Source organism: Urocitellus parryii, chromosome 2 (genome assembly GCF_045843805.1).
Source record: "Urocitellus parryii isolate mUroPar1 chromosome 2, mUroPar1.hap1, whole genome shotgun sequence".
Lineage (NCBI taxonomy): Eukaryota > Metazoa > Chordata > Mammalia > Rodentia > Sciuridae > Urocitellus > Urocitellus parryii.
In genome coordinates this window covers 100,865,856-100,878,538 of record NC_135532.1, presented here as the reverse complement: position 1 = coordinate 100,878,538, position 12,683 = coordinate 100,865,856, and the positions used below count along the sequence as shown (strand labels likewise).

General features: G+C 39.1%; 1 protein-coding gene and 1 pseudogene across 2 annotated transcripts in view; one reads left to right on the top strand and one right to left on the bottom strand.

Moving 5' to 3' along the window:
• The window catches only part of Stag1 (STAG1 cohesin complex component), a 372,311-nt gene that overhangs the window by 58,908 nt on the left and 300,720 nt on the right, over positions 1–12,683 (top strand). The gene's annotated exons all lie outside the window — the stretch shown is intronic.
• LOC113177265 (rho GTPase-activating protein 5-like) overlaps positions 1,841–12,683 on the bottom strand; it is a 38,247-nt pseudogene continuing 27,404 nt past the window's right edge.

The following is a 12,683-nucleotide window of genomic DNA, read 5'->3' as shown; positions in this document are numbered from 1 at the left end:
GCTAGGCAAACATTGTACCATTGAGCTAAACCTCCAGGCCCCATATTTATTTTTTAAAAGATGGGGTGGGGAATATAGCTTACTGGTAGAACATTACCTAGTGGGCTTTAAAATAAATAAATGAATAAATAAATACAATACTTTGAAGGGTAAAAAGTCTTATTAAAGGTCAAGAACCTCTTTAAAAATCTATATATTGACAGATTGTAGCTGTACATGTTTATGATGTATAATAATGTTATGCGTCTCCCCCTTCTGCCCTACACTTCAGCTGGGGATCAAACCTAGGGCCTTGGTCAGTGCTCTATCATGTCCTTTAGATCAATGATTTCTTTCTTTTTTTTTTTTTTTTTTAAATAATGTGCTGGAGATTGAACCTGGAGCCTTACACATACTAGGCTTTACCACTGAGCCATATACCCAGCTAGGTGGAATGTATTTTAGAACTCCAGATCCAAGCCAACCAGCCCATTCATTACCTCAGACATTTGACATCTTCTGTGAGGAGATATGGAAATCCTCAACACAATACTAACTAGCAAACCATATTCAACAACACATTGATGATTCATCATGATTAAATGGGTTTATCCTTGGGATGCATGTATGGTCGAAAATTCACAAATGAAGAAATGTACCTACCATATTAACAAAATCAGGGCAAAAATAATATGATCACATGATGATTTTTTTCATACATTGCATTAGGTGTAGAAAAATATTTGGTAAAATTCAATATTTTTTCATGATAATACACCCAACAAATAGGTTTAGAATTGTACTTCAGCATTCCGAAGGCCACATATTATATTGAGACCATAGTTTGGAGATGAAACTCAATTACCTGCTTCTGCTGGTAGGCGAGGTTTGTGTAAGGTTGCAAACCTCTGCAGTTGAGAAGTGTTGTAGCTCTTAATGGTGGGCCATGTCCTTTGGGGCTGCACCACACCCCAGCAGTTCACTCTGGTTTTTTTTCCTGGGTTCATGTCTTGTGAATTCAAAGGATGAAATACACAGACCAGGATGAGTGAGTGTAAGAGTAGGATTTATTGAAGAATGGAAATAGGAACAGAACTTCTATGGTATAAGAAGGGATTTGATAAGCAGGTTTTCTTTTGGAGTGTGCTAGTGTAGGGGCTTTTATAGCACATGGGGTCACTGCTATTGGTCCAAACTTACGCTAATTAGTACAAAAGTACTAATGCTTTTGTTCCAAGTTTATGCTAATTAGGTTTGAAAATCTAATGCCATTGGTCATTTTTTTAAAAAAAATTTGTTCTAATTAGTTATATATGACACTAGACTGTATTACAATTCATATTACACATATAGAACACAATTTTTCATATCTCTGGTTCTATATAAAGTATATTGACACCTGCCGCAGTCTGGCTGGGCACAAATCACCAGCCACTCAAGCAGGAACAAACTTTATTTCCGAACTTCCCCAAACACCGCATGGGTCCAGTGACCAGACACCAACAGGAACTCCCTCCACCGGAACTCCACCAACCAACGGGAACTTTTCAGGAATCCCCGAGAGAGCTCAACGGGGAACTCCGTGAGAACTCAAAAGTCATCATCTTAATGGCTGGCTGTCGTCATCTCTCAACCACTACTTCTGGCAAAATGCCAGGGGCCATTCCAACTCGGCTGTGGCTCTCAATATCTCCCCCCTTCTGTTTAATTAAACAACAAGCATGTGGCTTAGGGACCGTGCCTGTCTTAGGTTGTCCAAGACTACATATGTTCCTTACCCGTCATCGGATGAGCTGACCTCAAGGTGTCAGCCTCCTGTCTTAGGTTGGTACCATTGCAATTGGATCTTAACCGTCATTGACTACTGGTCCAGCATACAGCCATACTTGTGGATAGGCCTTTGCACCAGTGGGGGGGTGAGGTTCTTTGTTTTTTGCCATCATAACCATTTTCTCATGTCTCTGCATTCATAAAGTAACCATGTATACTTCTCATTCTGAAAATATCATCTCAAAATACAGGTCCCAAATTTCAGAATTGTATTTGGTTCTTTGTATTTCCCTCATTTCTGCACAAAGGTCTTCAAGGTCATATGGATCATCCTCCTTTTTATCTTCTTTTACTTTGTGGGTTTTCTTCTTCATCTTCTTTTCATTGACCTCCTGGTCAGAAGTGATTGCAGGATTATCAATACCACCTTTCCAAGTTTCAACAGGAGAAAGAAGTGGGTCTTCTTCACTTCCACGATGTCTTCCTTTTCTTTTTGTTTTTGAAGTATTGAAAGCCTCATCATCACTTGCATCTGAATGGTTTCTTCTATAATATGACTTGGCTTTACTAAACAAAGTTTTATATTTATATTTAGAAGGCCTCCGTTCCCTATGAACTTTTGAGGTTCTATCAGAAAATCCATTTTCTTCTTCTCTTTGTGTGTTATTTACAAATGAGTTTCGAATTTTAATAATTTGATTCTGACTATCATCTGAGACAACATAAATCTCATCAGAATAGCCCTTCTGTTTGAAAATTGTGTCAATGGGTTCTGCATAGTTATCTGAAGAATCCATATCTTCAGGATGTGCCAAAGGCACCCGGGAGATCTGTTTTCTTGGATTTTTACCAATACCAGCTTCAATTGTTTTTTAGAGCTTTGGATTCATTTTTTTCACATTTGTCTTAGGTACAACTGGTTTAGGTTTAATAGGTTGCCGCAGTCTGGCTGGGCACAAATCACGAGCCACTAAAGCAGGAACAAATTTTATTTTTTCTACTGCAAGAAAAAACCTCACACACGCTCCTGGGGAATCCTCCCGAAAAGCCACGAGGCTCCTCCAGCAACCCCCAGCCGGAAATATCTCTCCGGGAAAACCCTCCTCCTGCACTTCGCCAACCAATGGGAACTCCCAGGGAATCCCCGTGAGAACTAAAAATAGCACGAGAACTCAAAATTAGCGCTAGAACTCAAAAGTAGCGGCAGAGGCGGATATTAACGACTTGCCGGTCAATCAATACTGTTGGCAAAATGCCAGGGGCCATACAGACTCGGCTGTGGCTCTCAGCATCTCCCCCCTTCTGTTTAATTAAACAACAAGTAATGTGGCTTAGGGACCGTGCCTGTTAGGTAGTCCAATTCAACATATGGTCCTTACCCGTCATCGGATGAACTGACCTCTAGGCGTCAGCCTCCTGTCTTAGGTTGGTACCACTGCAATCGGATCATACCCGTCACTGACTACCGGTCCAGCATACAGCCATACTTGTGGATAGGCCTTTGCACCAGTGGGGGGGTGAGGTTCTTTGCCTCACCTCTGTTGGCCCCCAAACTTGTCCTTGGTGCCAGTGGGGGGGTGAGGTTCTTTGCCTCACCTCTGTTGGCCCCCAAATTTTAGACCATCACTAGTAGAAGGGAGGAGGATGAAAAATGCCATGACACCAAGCCAATTGAGGGCTCCTTTGAAAAATTGTACCACCGGTGACACCATCAGCAAAGATGCCAGCATTACCACAATTCGCTGCACCAACAGATAGTTCACAATGCATACAAGTGATACATAGTCCAGGCAAGTTGTGCAAGCAGTTCAAAGTAGAGGAATCTGTCAATATGTCCATTTCCTCCCAAAGTAAATCTACTCCTTGATTGAGCATTACTTGTTGAGTTATTATTCACTGATGCATCAGTTTATACAGTTTGTTGATAGCTACCGAAGAAGCTGTAGTTTGGTTTTATCTTTGTCTTCACCGGCACTGGGATGAAGATAGGAATTCTGGCAATGATGCTAGGAAAAAAATTATGTAACATTCCAACAGGCATTAAGAAAACAATTTTTTGAACAATTTACATTATCCTGAACAGAATTATTAAATATAATGAGAAGGAAAGGTGAAAGCAAACAAACAGATCTGTTAACCTCCTTATTTGTTCACATATTAAAACAATTTTCAACAGCTGTTTACCCAATCTAAATTAAACCATTAAAATCACGTGAATAAAAAAAAATTCGGATCCATTTATTCATGAGCGCTCCTCATATAAGATATATGGACATACACACATACAGACATACAACACAAAACAGAAGTGTGCGCACATAACATACAACATATAAGACAATAATAAAGGCCTTGTAGCTTTACCTAGGTGAAATCTCCATTGCAATGTTTAAAAACTCCACAGTCAAAAAATAAAACACAGTCAAAAAACAAAACTGATCAGAAAAACATTAACCTAGGTTTGTATGAGCTCAAAAAATAAAATAGAACTTTATGATGTGGGAAAAATGCAATAATAAAATAGATATTGAAAAAAGGCACCGTGGTTAATCACTGTCGCAGATGTAAGAATAGCCAAGCTGGAGCTCTGGATATCAGCTGTTATGGATTTCAGTCAAATCATCTTCTTTTTCTGTAGAAATTGTTTTGGTTAACCTCTCTGGAATCCAAATCGGCTGCTGTTCTCCCTGTGGGAACACACAAACGGAACCCCGACTCCAGACAATAACTGGGTCGGGACCTTTCCATTGTCCTGTTAGAATATCTTTCCAAAGTACCTTAGGCTTATGTACATTTTTCGGATACATATGTCTTTCCGCAGCACTAAGTCCTGATGAATCCAAATTTAGAAAGTTTAGAGTAAAAAGGGTTATTTTAAGTTTATCTTTGGGGGATATATACCCCTTTCCAATTCCCTCTTTTTGCTTTAATAAGTACGTTTTAATAGTTTGATGAGCTCTTTCAACTATGCCTTGTCCCTGTGGATTGTATGGGATTCCTGTTATATGAGTAATACCAAAAGATGAGCAAAATTGTTTAAAAGAGTTAGAAGTGTAACCAGGACCATTATCAGTTTTTAACTGTTTAGGAACACCCACAGTGGCAAAATTTTGTAAGCAATGAGCTATAACATCTTTAGTTTTTTCTCCGGCATGAAGGGAGCCCATCAAAAATCCGGAAGAAGTATCAACTGTAACATGTAAATATTTTAATTTTCCAAATTCTGGCAAGTGTGTGACGTCCATCTGCCAAATATGGTTAGGTATCAGTCCTCTAGGATTGACTCCAAGATTAACTTGTGGTAAAAAGGTCACACAATTTTGACATTGTTTTATTATATGCCTGGCTTGTTCCTTAGTTATTTTAAAACGCTTTTGTAAAGTATTAGCATTAACATGAAACCTTTTATGAAAATTTGTAGCTTCTTCTACAGTAGAAAAAATATGTATATCATGTGTAGTTTTATCTGCTAAATCATTGCCCAAACTAAGGGCTCCAGGCAATCCTGTATGTGCCCTGATATGTCCTATAAAGAATGGATCTTTTCTATCCCAGATTAGACTTTGTATAGTGGAAAACAAAGAGAAAACAGTAGAGGAAGGGGAAATCCTACCAGCATCTTCAAGGGATATTATAGCATTAACTATATACTGACTATCAGAAAATAAATTAAATACAGAATCTTTAAACATCACAAAAGCTTGTAAAACTGCATTGAGCTCTACCTTTTGAGCTGATTGTTTGGGAACTAAAAATGTAAAAGTTTGATCAGGGGTAACTACTGCTGCTGTACCATTATTAGACCCATCAGTGAATATATTTGGAGCATTCACGATAGGTGTTTTTCTTGTCATTTTAGGAAAAACTACAGGATGCTTAGACCAAAAAGACAACAAAGGATTAGATGGTAAATGATTATCAAATGAAACATTTGATTTACACATGATTATTGCCCATGTATTTAACTCATTAGCTAACTCATCAATTTGCTCCATAGTATATGGAGTAATAATTTTATTGGGAGAAATTCCAAACACTCCCTTTGCTGCTTTTATTCCTTTCAGTATTAATTGTCCTACAGCCTCAGGATACCTAGTAAGAATAGTGTTAGGAGAGTAAGATAAATGTATCCACAATAATGGACCTTCTTGCCAAAATACTCCTGTAGGAATATTTTTTGTTGGTATTACAATGAATAATAAAGGCAAACTTATATCAATTCTGTCCAAATGCATATTTTCCATATATGTTTCAATAATTTTTAATGCCTTTCTTGCTTCAGGAGTTAATATGCGGGGTGAATTTGGATCTGATGGACCTTTTAGGATATCAAATAAAGGTCCCAACTCTCCTGTTGGTATGCCTAGATAAGGCCTTATCCAATTTATATCTCCCAACAACTTTTGAAAGTCATTAAGCGATTTGAGTTGATCTACTCGTATTTGAATTTTAGGTGGACGGACCATGGTTGAGGATAATAGAACTCCTAAATAATTAATTGGAAAATTTAATTGTACTTTATCTATTGCTATCTCTAGATTATAATTTTTTAACAAATTTGTAAGTGTGGCATAACATTCCAACAATGTGTTTTTATCTTTGTGTGCTAACAATACATCATCCATATAGTGAAATATTTGTAGTTCAGGATTTTGATTTCTAAGTGGCTGGATTGCTTTATTAACATAAATTTGACACATAGTTGGGCTGTTAGCCATCCCTTGAGGGAGCACTTTCCATTCATATCTCTGATCAGGACCTTCATGATTCAGTGCAGGGATAGTAAATGCAAAATGTGGACTATCCTCAGGATGAATTGGAATTGAAAAGAAACAATCTTTAATATCTATAGCTAAAACATACCAGGTTTTTGGTAAAGCAGACAATTGAGGAATCCCTGATTGAGCAGGTCCCATAATAACCATCTCATTATTAATGGCTCTTAAATCTTGTAATAATCTCCATTTACCAGATTTCTTTTTAATGACAAAAATGGGAGTATTATAGGGAGATACAGAAGGTTGTATATGTCCCTCCGCTAATTGTTGTTTGACCAGGTCATGGGCTGCTTGTATCTTTTCTTTAGTCAGGGGCCACTGAGAAACCCATACCGGTCTATCTGATTTCCAAGTGATTTTTATTGCCTCAGTGACCCCTTCTGAAAACCCAGTCCATGTCTATTTATTCTTTGATCTATTTGTATTGGTGCTGCTATACCTTGTTCTTGTTTTTCTAATCTTTTTCCTTTCCTAAAACCTTGTCTAGCCATAATAGTGGGTGCATTTTGATTGATATTATTTGTTAATGTCAAACCTAATTGATCTAAGACATCTCGTCCCCATAAATTTACGGGAAGATGATCCAATACATATGGCTGTATAGTTCCTTCACATCCTTCAGGATCCTTCCAATCTAAGACCATTGCACTTCTATGGGGATTAGTTGCCACTCCTAGGCCTCGAAGCGTTTGAGTGGCTTGTTGTAATGGCCAATGTTTTGGCCATTCTTGACGAGATATGATGCTAAGGTCTGCACCTGTATCCAGTAGCCCATTAAATTCATGTCCTTGAATATTTAGTTTTAGCATTGGGCGAGAATCTAAATTCAAAGACAGCATAGCCCAATCTACACCTGTGGAGCCTAAACCCCTGGAACCTCTTTCCATAGTAGTACTGGAAAATTTATCATGTAGGCTGGATATTATTAATAACTGTGCTATTCTATCTCCTGGTGAAATTACTGATATACCCTTTGGAGAACTAGCTATAATTTTTATTTCACCTTCATAATCGGGATCAATTACCCCGGGACTTATCATAAGTCCTTTTAGCGTAGAAGAACTGCGTCCTAACAATAAGCCTACTGTTCCTTGGGGAAGAGGTCCTTTTACTCCTGTGGGAATGATTTGAACTCCCATCTCTGGAGTTAGTACTGCTCTGGCGGAGGCGCAGATGTCCAACCCTGCGCTCCCTCTGGTTCGTCTGATGAGAGATCTGATGGATAATGTGTCCTGGGTACTACCCTGATGGGGTTGCTGGGTTCCTCCATGGTTTTTCTGGGTTCCTCCAGTGCCCCGTACATTTGTGGTCGTGGGCCCCAGAGCATTGGGCCCCCCTGTCCGTTTTTTGGCAATGGAGCCTGATGCCTTTCTCCACGATATCGTGGGTAACCACCTGGTCCTTGTCCATTTTTTGATAATGGAGTACCCTCTATGGTGGTTTGAGAACGGCATTCATTAGCCCAGTGTCTCCCTCTACGGCATCGTGGGCAAATATCTGGTGTTCTATTCCTTTGATACCTAACTTTGTTAAACCTTCCTCCTATGGGGCAACTCCTTTTAAAATGTCCTGTTTGTTCACAATTGTAGCATGTTTTTGGCCTGGCATCTAAAGCCTGTTGTACTGCTGCCAAGACTTGTCCTTGTTCATTAATGTCTCTACATAATTTGATATATGTGTTTAAATCTTCATGTTTCCATGGTCTAATGACCTCTCTGCAGCAACGATTTGCTTGGTCATAAGCCAGTTGTTTTATAAATGGCATTGCTTGTTCTGTGTCACCAAAAATTTTGGAGGCTGTTTGAATAAGCCTATCTACAAAGTCAGCGTAAGGTTCATTAGGTCTCTGTATTACCTTAGATAGCTGACCTTGTAAATCTCCATGTCCTTGTAAAGTCTTCCATGCCCTAACTGCGTCTGCAGCAATCTGTGCATATACAGCAGGATCATATTGAATTTGTTGCCGCTGACCCTCATAAGGTCCTTTTCCTAGCAACATCTCTAGACTTCTTTGAGGGTAACCGGCTGCTGCATTTCGTCTAGCTGTCTCCCTGCAAAATTCCTCATTGGCAACCTTCCATAACAAATATTGTCCTCCATTTAGCACAGATCTACACATGCTAGCCCAATCTGCTGGAGTCATGTCCAAGTTAGTAATGGATTCGACCATGCTTACAGTGAAAGGTGCATGAGGACCATAGGTTGTTACAGCCTCCTTTAATTGCTTCACTGTTTTGAACTCTAACTCACGGTGAATTCGCTGCCCTCCTGCCTGCTCAAGTACAGGGCATGCTAATCTTTGAGGTCCTGTCTCAGGATCCCATCTATCAACTACGGGGGTTGAGGGGGTTGAGGGCCACTCAGCTATCTCCATAGGTGGAGCTGTTGGCTGAATTACGCCCTCTGGTGATAGATCGGTGTTAGTAGCAGCCTCCTGTTGTTGCTTCCCCCCTGATAGCTGTTTCTCCTCTAAGCTTTCTTCCTTTAAATTTTCTTCCTCTGTCTGACTAGCTTGAGAGACCTTCTCTTTTGCTTGATCTAAATTGTCTTTCTCCATGGTTTGAACCTCTAACAATTTATTTAACACTCTTTCAGTTTGTTTTTTACTAATTTCTAATCTGTTACAAAGATAACGCAACCCAAAAAGATAACACAAAACAAGACCGAAACAGAATGAAACAAAAATGGAACAAAAAATCGTTGTATCAATTTTCCTATTTTCTGGACATGTGCATTTGTGGTCTATTTCTATCTCTTCCTCAGGGGCAAACAACTTCAAACCTTGAGCCAACCATTTTTCCCAGTCTGCCTGAGAAAATTCTAGGGATAGGCAGCTTGAAACAAAACCAAAACAAATCAAAGCAAGAACATATTGTTTTTTAAAATGGTCACCCATTCTCTTGCCTTCCCTTAGGGGTAAGCAATTTCACTTACCCCGAAGCTTCAGACGTTCCCCGTCCGGGCCGCCAAATGCCGCAGTCTGGCTGGGCACAAATCACGAGCCACTAAAGCAGGAACAAATTTTATTTTTTCTACTGCAAGAAAAAACCTCACACACGCTCCTGGGGAATCCTCCCGAAAAGCCACGAGGCTCCTCCAGCAACCCCCAGCCGGAAATATCTCTCCGGGAAAACCCTCCTCCTGCACTTCGCCAACCAATGGGAACTCCCAGGGAATCCCCGTGAGAACTAAAAATAGCACGAGAACTCAAAATTAGCGCTAGAACTCAAAAGTAGCGGCAGAGGCGGATATTAACGCCTTGCCTGTCAATCAATACTGTTGGCAAAATGCCAGGGGCCATACAGACTCGGCTGTGGCTCTCAGCAATAGGTGGAGGCACTTTATGGTTACGTTCATGATCGTGACAGTTTGGAGTGCTATGAACAGGGTATTCATTTCCTTCCAAATCTAACCTATATCTGGAACGGTCACTAGGTGTTGGAAGCAACTATACATCATCCCCAATTGGACTTTAAGGAGGTGGTGCTTCTGTATCATCATCTGAATCAGGGTAGTTGTTATAAGGAAAACAATCTCTGGGAGATGGTAGAAAAACATCTTCACTTTGATGTATTGACTCCCTTGTATTATCAGACAAGTAAGAATTTTCTATCATTTTTTTTCTCTAGAAAATCACTAAAAAACAGAGTAAAGACCTCAGTTTGCAGATGATACTGAGATAAAGAATACAATGCTATAAATTTAGCAGTGATCTCATTTGCAATGTGTTCTCCTTCAGTCATTAACTCCTTGATAGCCTCATTTTCAAAAAAATCTGCTTGGCTGTCAGTAACTGCCACCAGTTGTACAGGAATGGTATCTTGAACTTCTGATAGAAATGCTCGAAGCATTCCCATTGATGCTTTCTGTTCAGCAGAGTAAACTAATATATACCCATGAACCAGTTCATCCTTCCTTACTCCAATTGAAGAGTGATATGACAATATTATGATCTGTATTCACCTCCTTTTTTCATCGATAATTTTATCAAGCATTAAGGAATTATTTTGTTCAGCTTGAGCAGCACTGCAAGTATGAGAATTAAGGAATGGTGAAAGAATAAGATCCACACTAAATGGATCACCACACATGGCACACATGACAATTCTCAAGTCAGCTTCTGATACATCCTTATTGGTGGGAACTGGGCTCACCACATCTAAATTGTGTTTAACTGATTCCAGTACTCCTCTTAGAGCTTGCTTTATTTGGTTTCATTAAATTTACGAGGATATGTACCTGCAGGCACATCTACAAAAGGACACTGTATAACTTGTTTGCCAATTGCTGCCCTTGGTGCCTGAGAATGGGAAGGTTCTTGTCATGTCTTCATGCATGTACTTAGGGTAATGATGTCCATCTCATTTCCACCGTCTTTTTAACCCCCTTGTTCCCTTCTTTCCCTTTCCTCTATTTAGGGTTCATCTAATCTTACCATGCTGCTCCTTCCAACCTCAGAATGAATCAGCCTTCTTATATCAGAGAAAACATTTAGCATTTTTTTTTTTGGCATTGGCTGACTTCACTTAGCATTATATTCTCCAACTCCATCCATTTTCCTGCAAATACCATGATTTTATTCTCTTTTATTGCTGAATAATATTCCATTGTGTGTGTGTTTGTGTGTATCTCACATTTTATTTATCCATTCATCTACTAAAGGGATCTAGGTTGGTTCCAGAGTTTAGTTATTGTGAATTGTGCTGCTATAAACCTTGATGTGGCTGTGTCCCTGTAGTATGCTATTGTTAAGTCCTTTGGGTATAGACTGAGGAGAGGGATAGCTGAGTCTAAAGGTGGTTCCATTCCAGTTTTCAAAGTAATCTCCATACTGCTTTCCATATTGACTGCACCATTTTGCAGCCCCACCAGCAATGTATGAGTGAAATTTTTTTCCGCACATCCTTGGCAACACTTACTGTTGTTTGTATTCATAATAGCTGCCATTCTGACCGGAGTGCGATGATATCTTGTTTTGATTTGCATTTCTCTAATTGCTAGAGATGTTGAACATTTTTTTCATGTATTTATTGATTGATTGTATATCACCGATTGAGAAGTGTTTGTTCAGTTTCTTGGCCCATTTATTGATTAGGTTATTTGTTTTTCGATGCTTAACTTTTTGAGTTCTTTATATACCCCAGAGATTAGTGCTCTGTCTGATGAGCAAGTGGTAAAAATTTGCTCCCAAGCTGTAGGCTTTGTATTCACCTCACAGATTGTTTCTTGTGTTGAGAAGAAGCGTTTTAGTTTGAATCCATCCCATTTATTAATTCTTGATTTTAATTCTTGCGCTGTAAGTAGGGTCCTAATCCGATATAATGGAGATTGGGGCCTACTTTTTCTTCTATTAGACACAGGGTCTCTGGTTTAATTCCTAGGTCCTTCATCCACTTTGAGTTTTGTGGATAGTGAGCGATGGGGGTTTAATTTCATTTTGTTGCTTATGGATTTCCAGTTTTCCCAGGACTATTTGTTGAAGAGGCTATCTTTTCTCCAATGTATGTTTTTGGTGCCTTTGTCTAATATAAGATAACTGTAATTATGTGGGTTAGTCTCTGAGTCGTCTATTCTGTACCATTGGTCTACCAGTCTATTTTGATGCCAATACCATGCTGTTTTTTTTGTTACTATTGCTTTATAGTATATTTTAAGGTCTGAGTCCTTGAAACACTGGTCCGAGCATTTAGACGAAAGAAATTAAAGGGATAAGGATAGGAAAAGAAGAACTCAAATTAGCACTATTTGCCAACGATATGATTCTCTACCTAGAAGACCCAAAAAATTCCACCAGAAAACTTCTAGAACTAGTAAAAGAATTCAGCAAAGTAACAGGATACACCCTTAAATCAAAGGCTTTTCTGTATATCAGTGACAAATCCTCTGAAAGGGAAACGAGCAAAGCTACTCCATTTATAATTAGCCTCAACAAACAAACAAACAAACAAACAAAAAACCCCCAAACCCCACAAACTTGGGAATCAACCTAACAGAAGAGGTAAAAGACCTATACAACGAAAACTACAGAATGCTAAAGAAAGAAATTAAAGAAGACCTTCCTTAGAAGATGGAAAATCTCTCTTGTTCTTGAATAGGTAGAATTAATATTGTCAAAATGACCATAGTACTAAAAGCATTATACAGAGTTAATGAAAT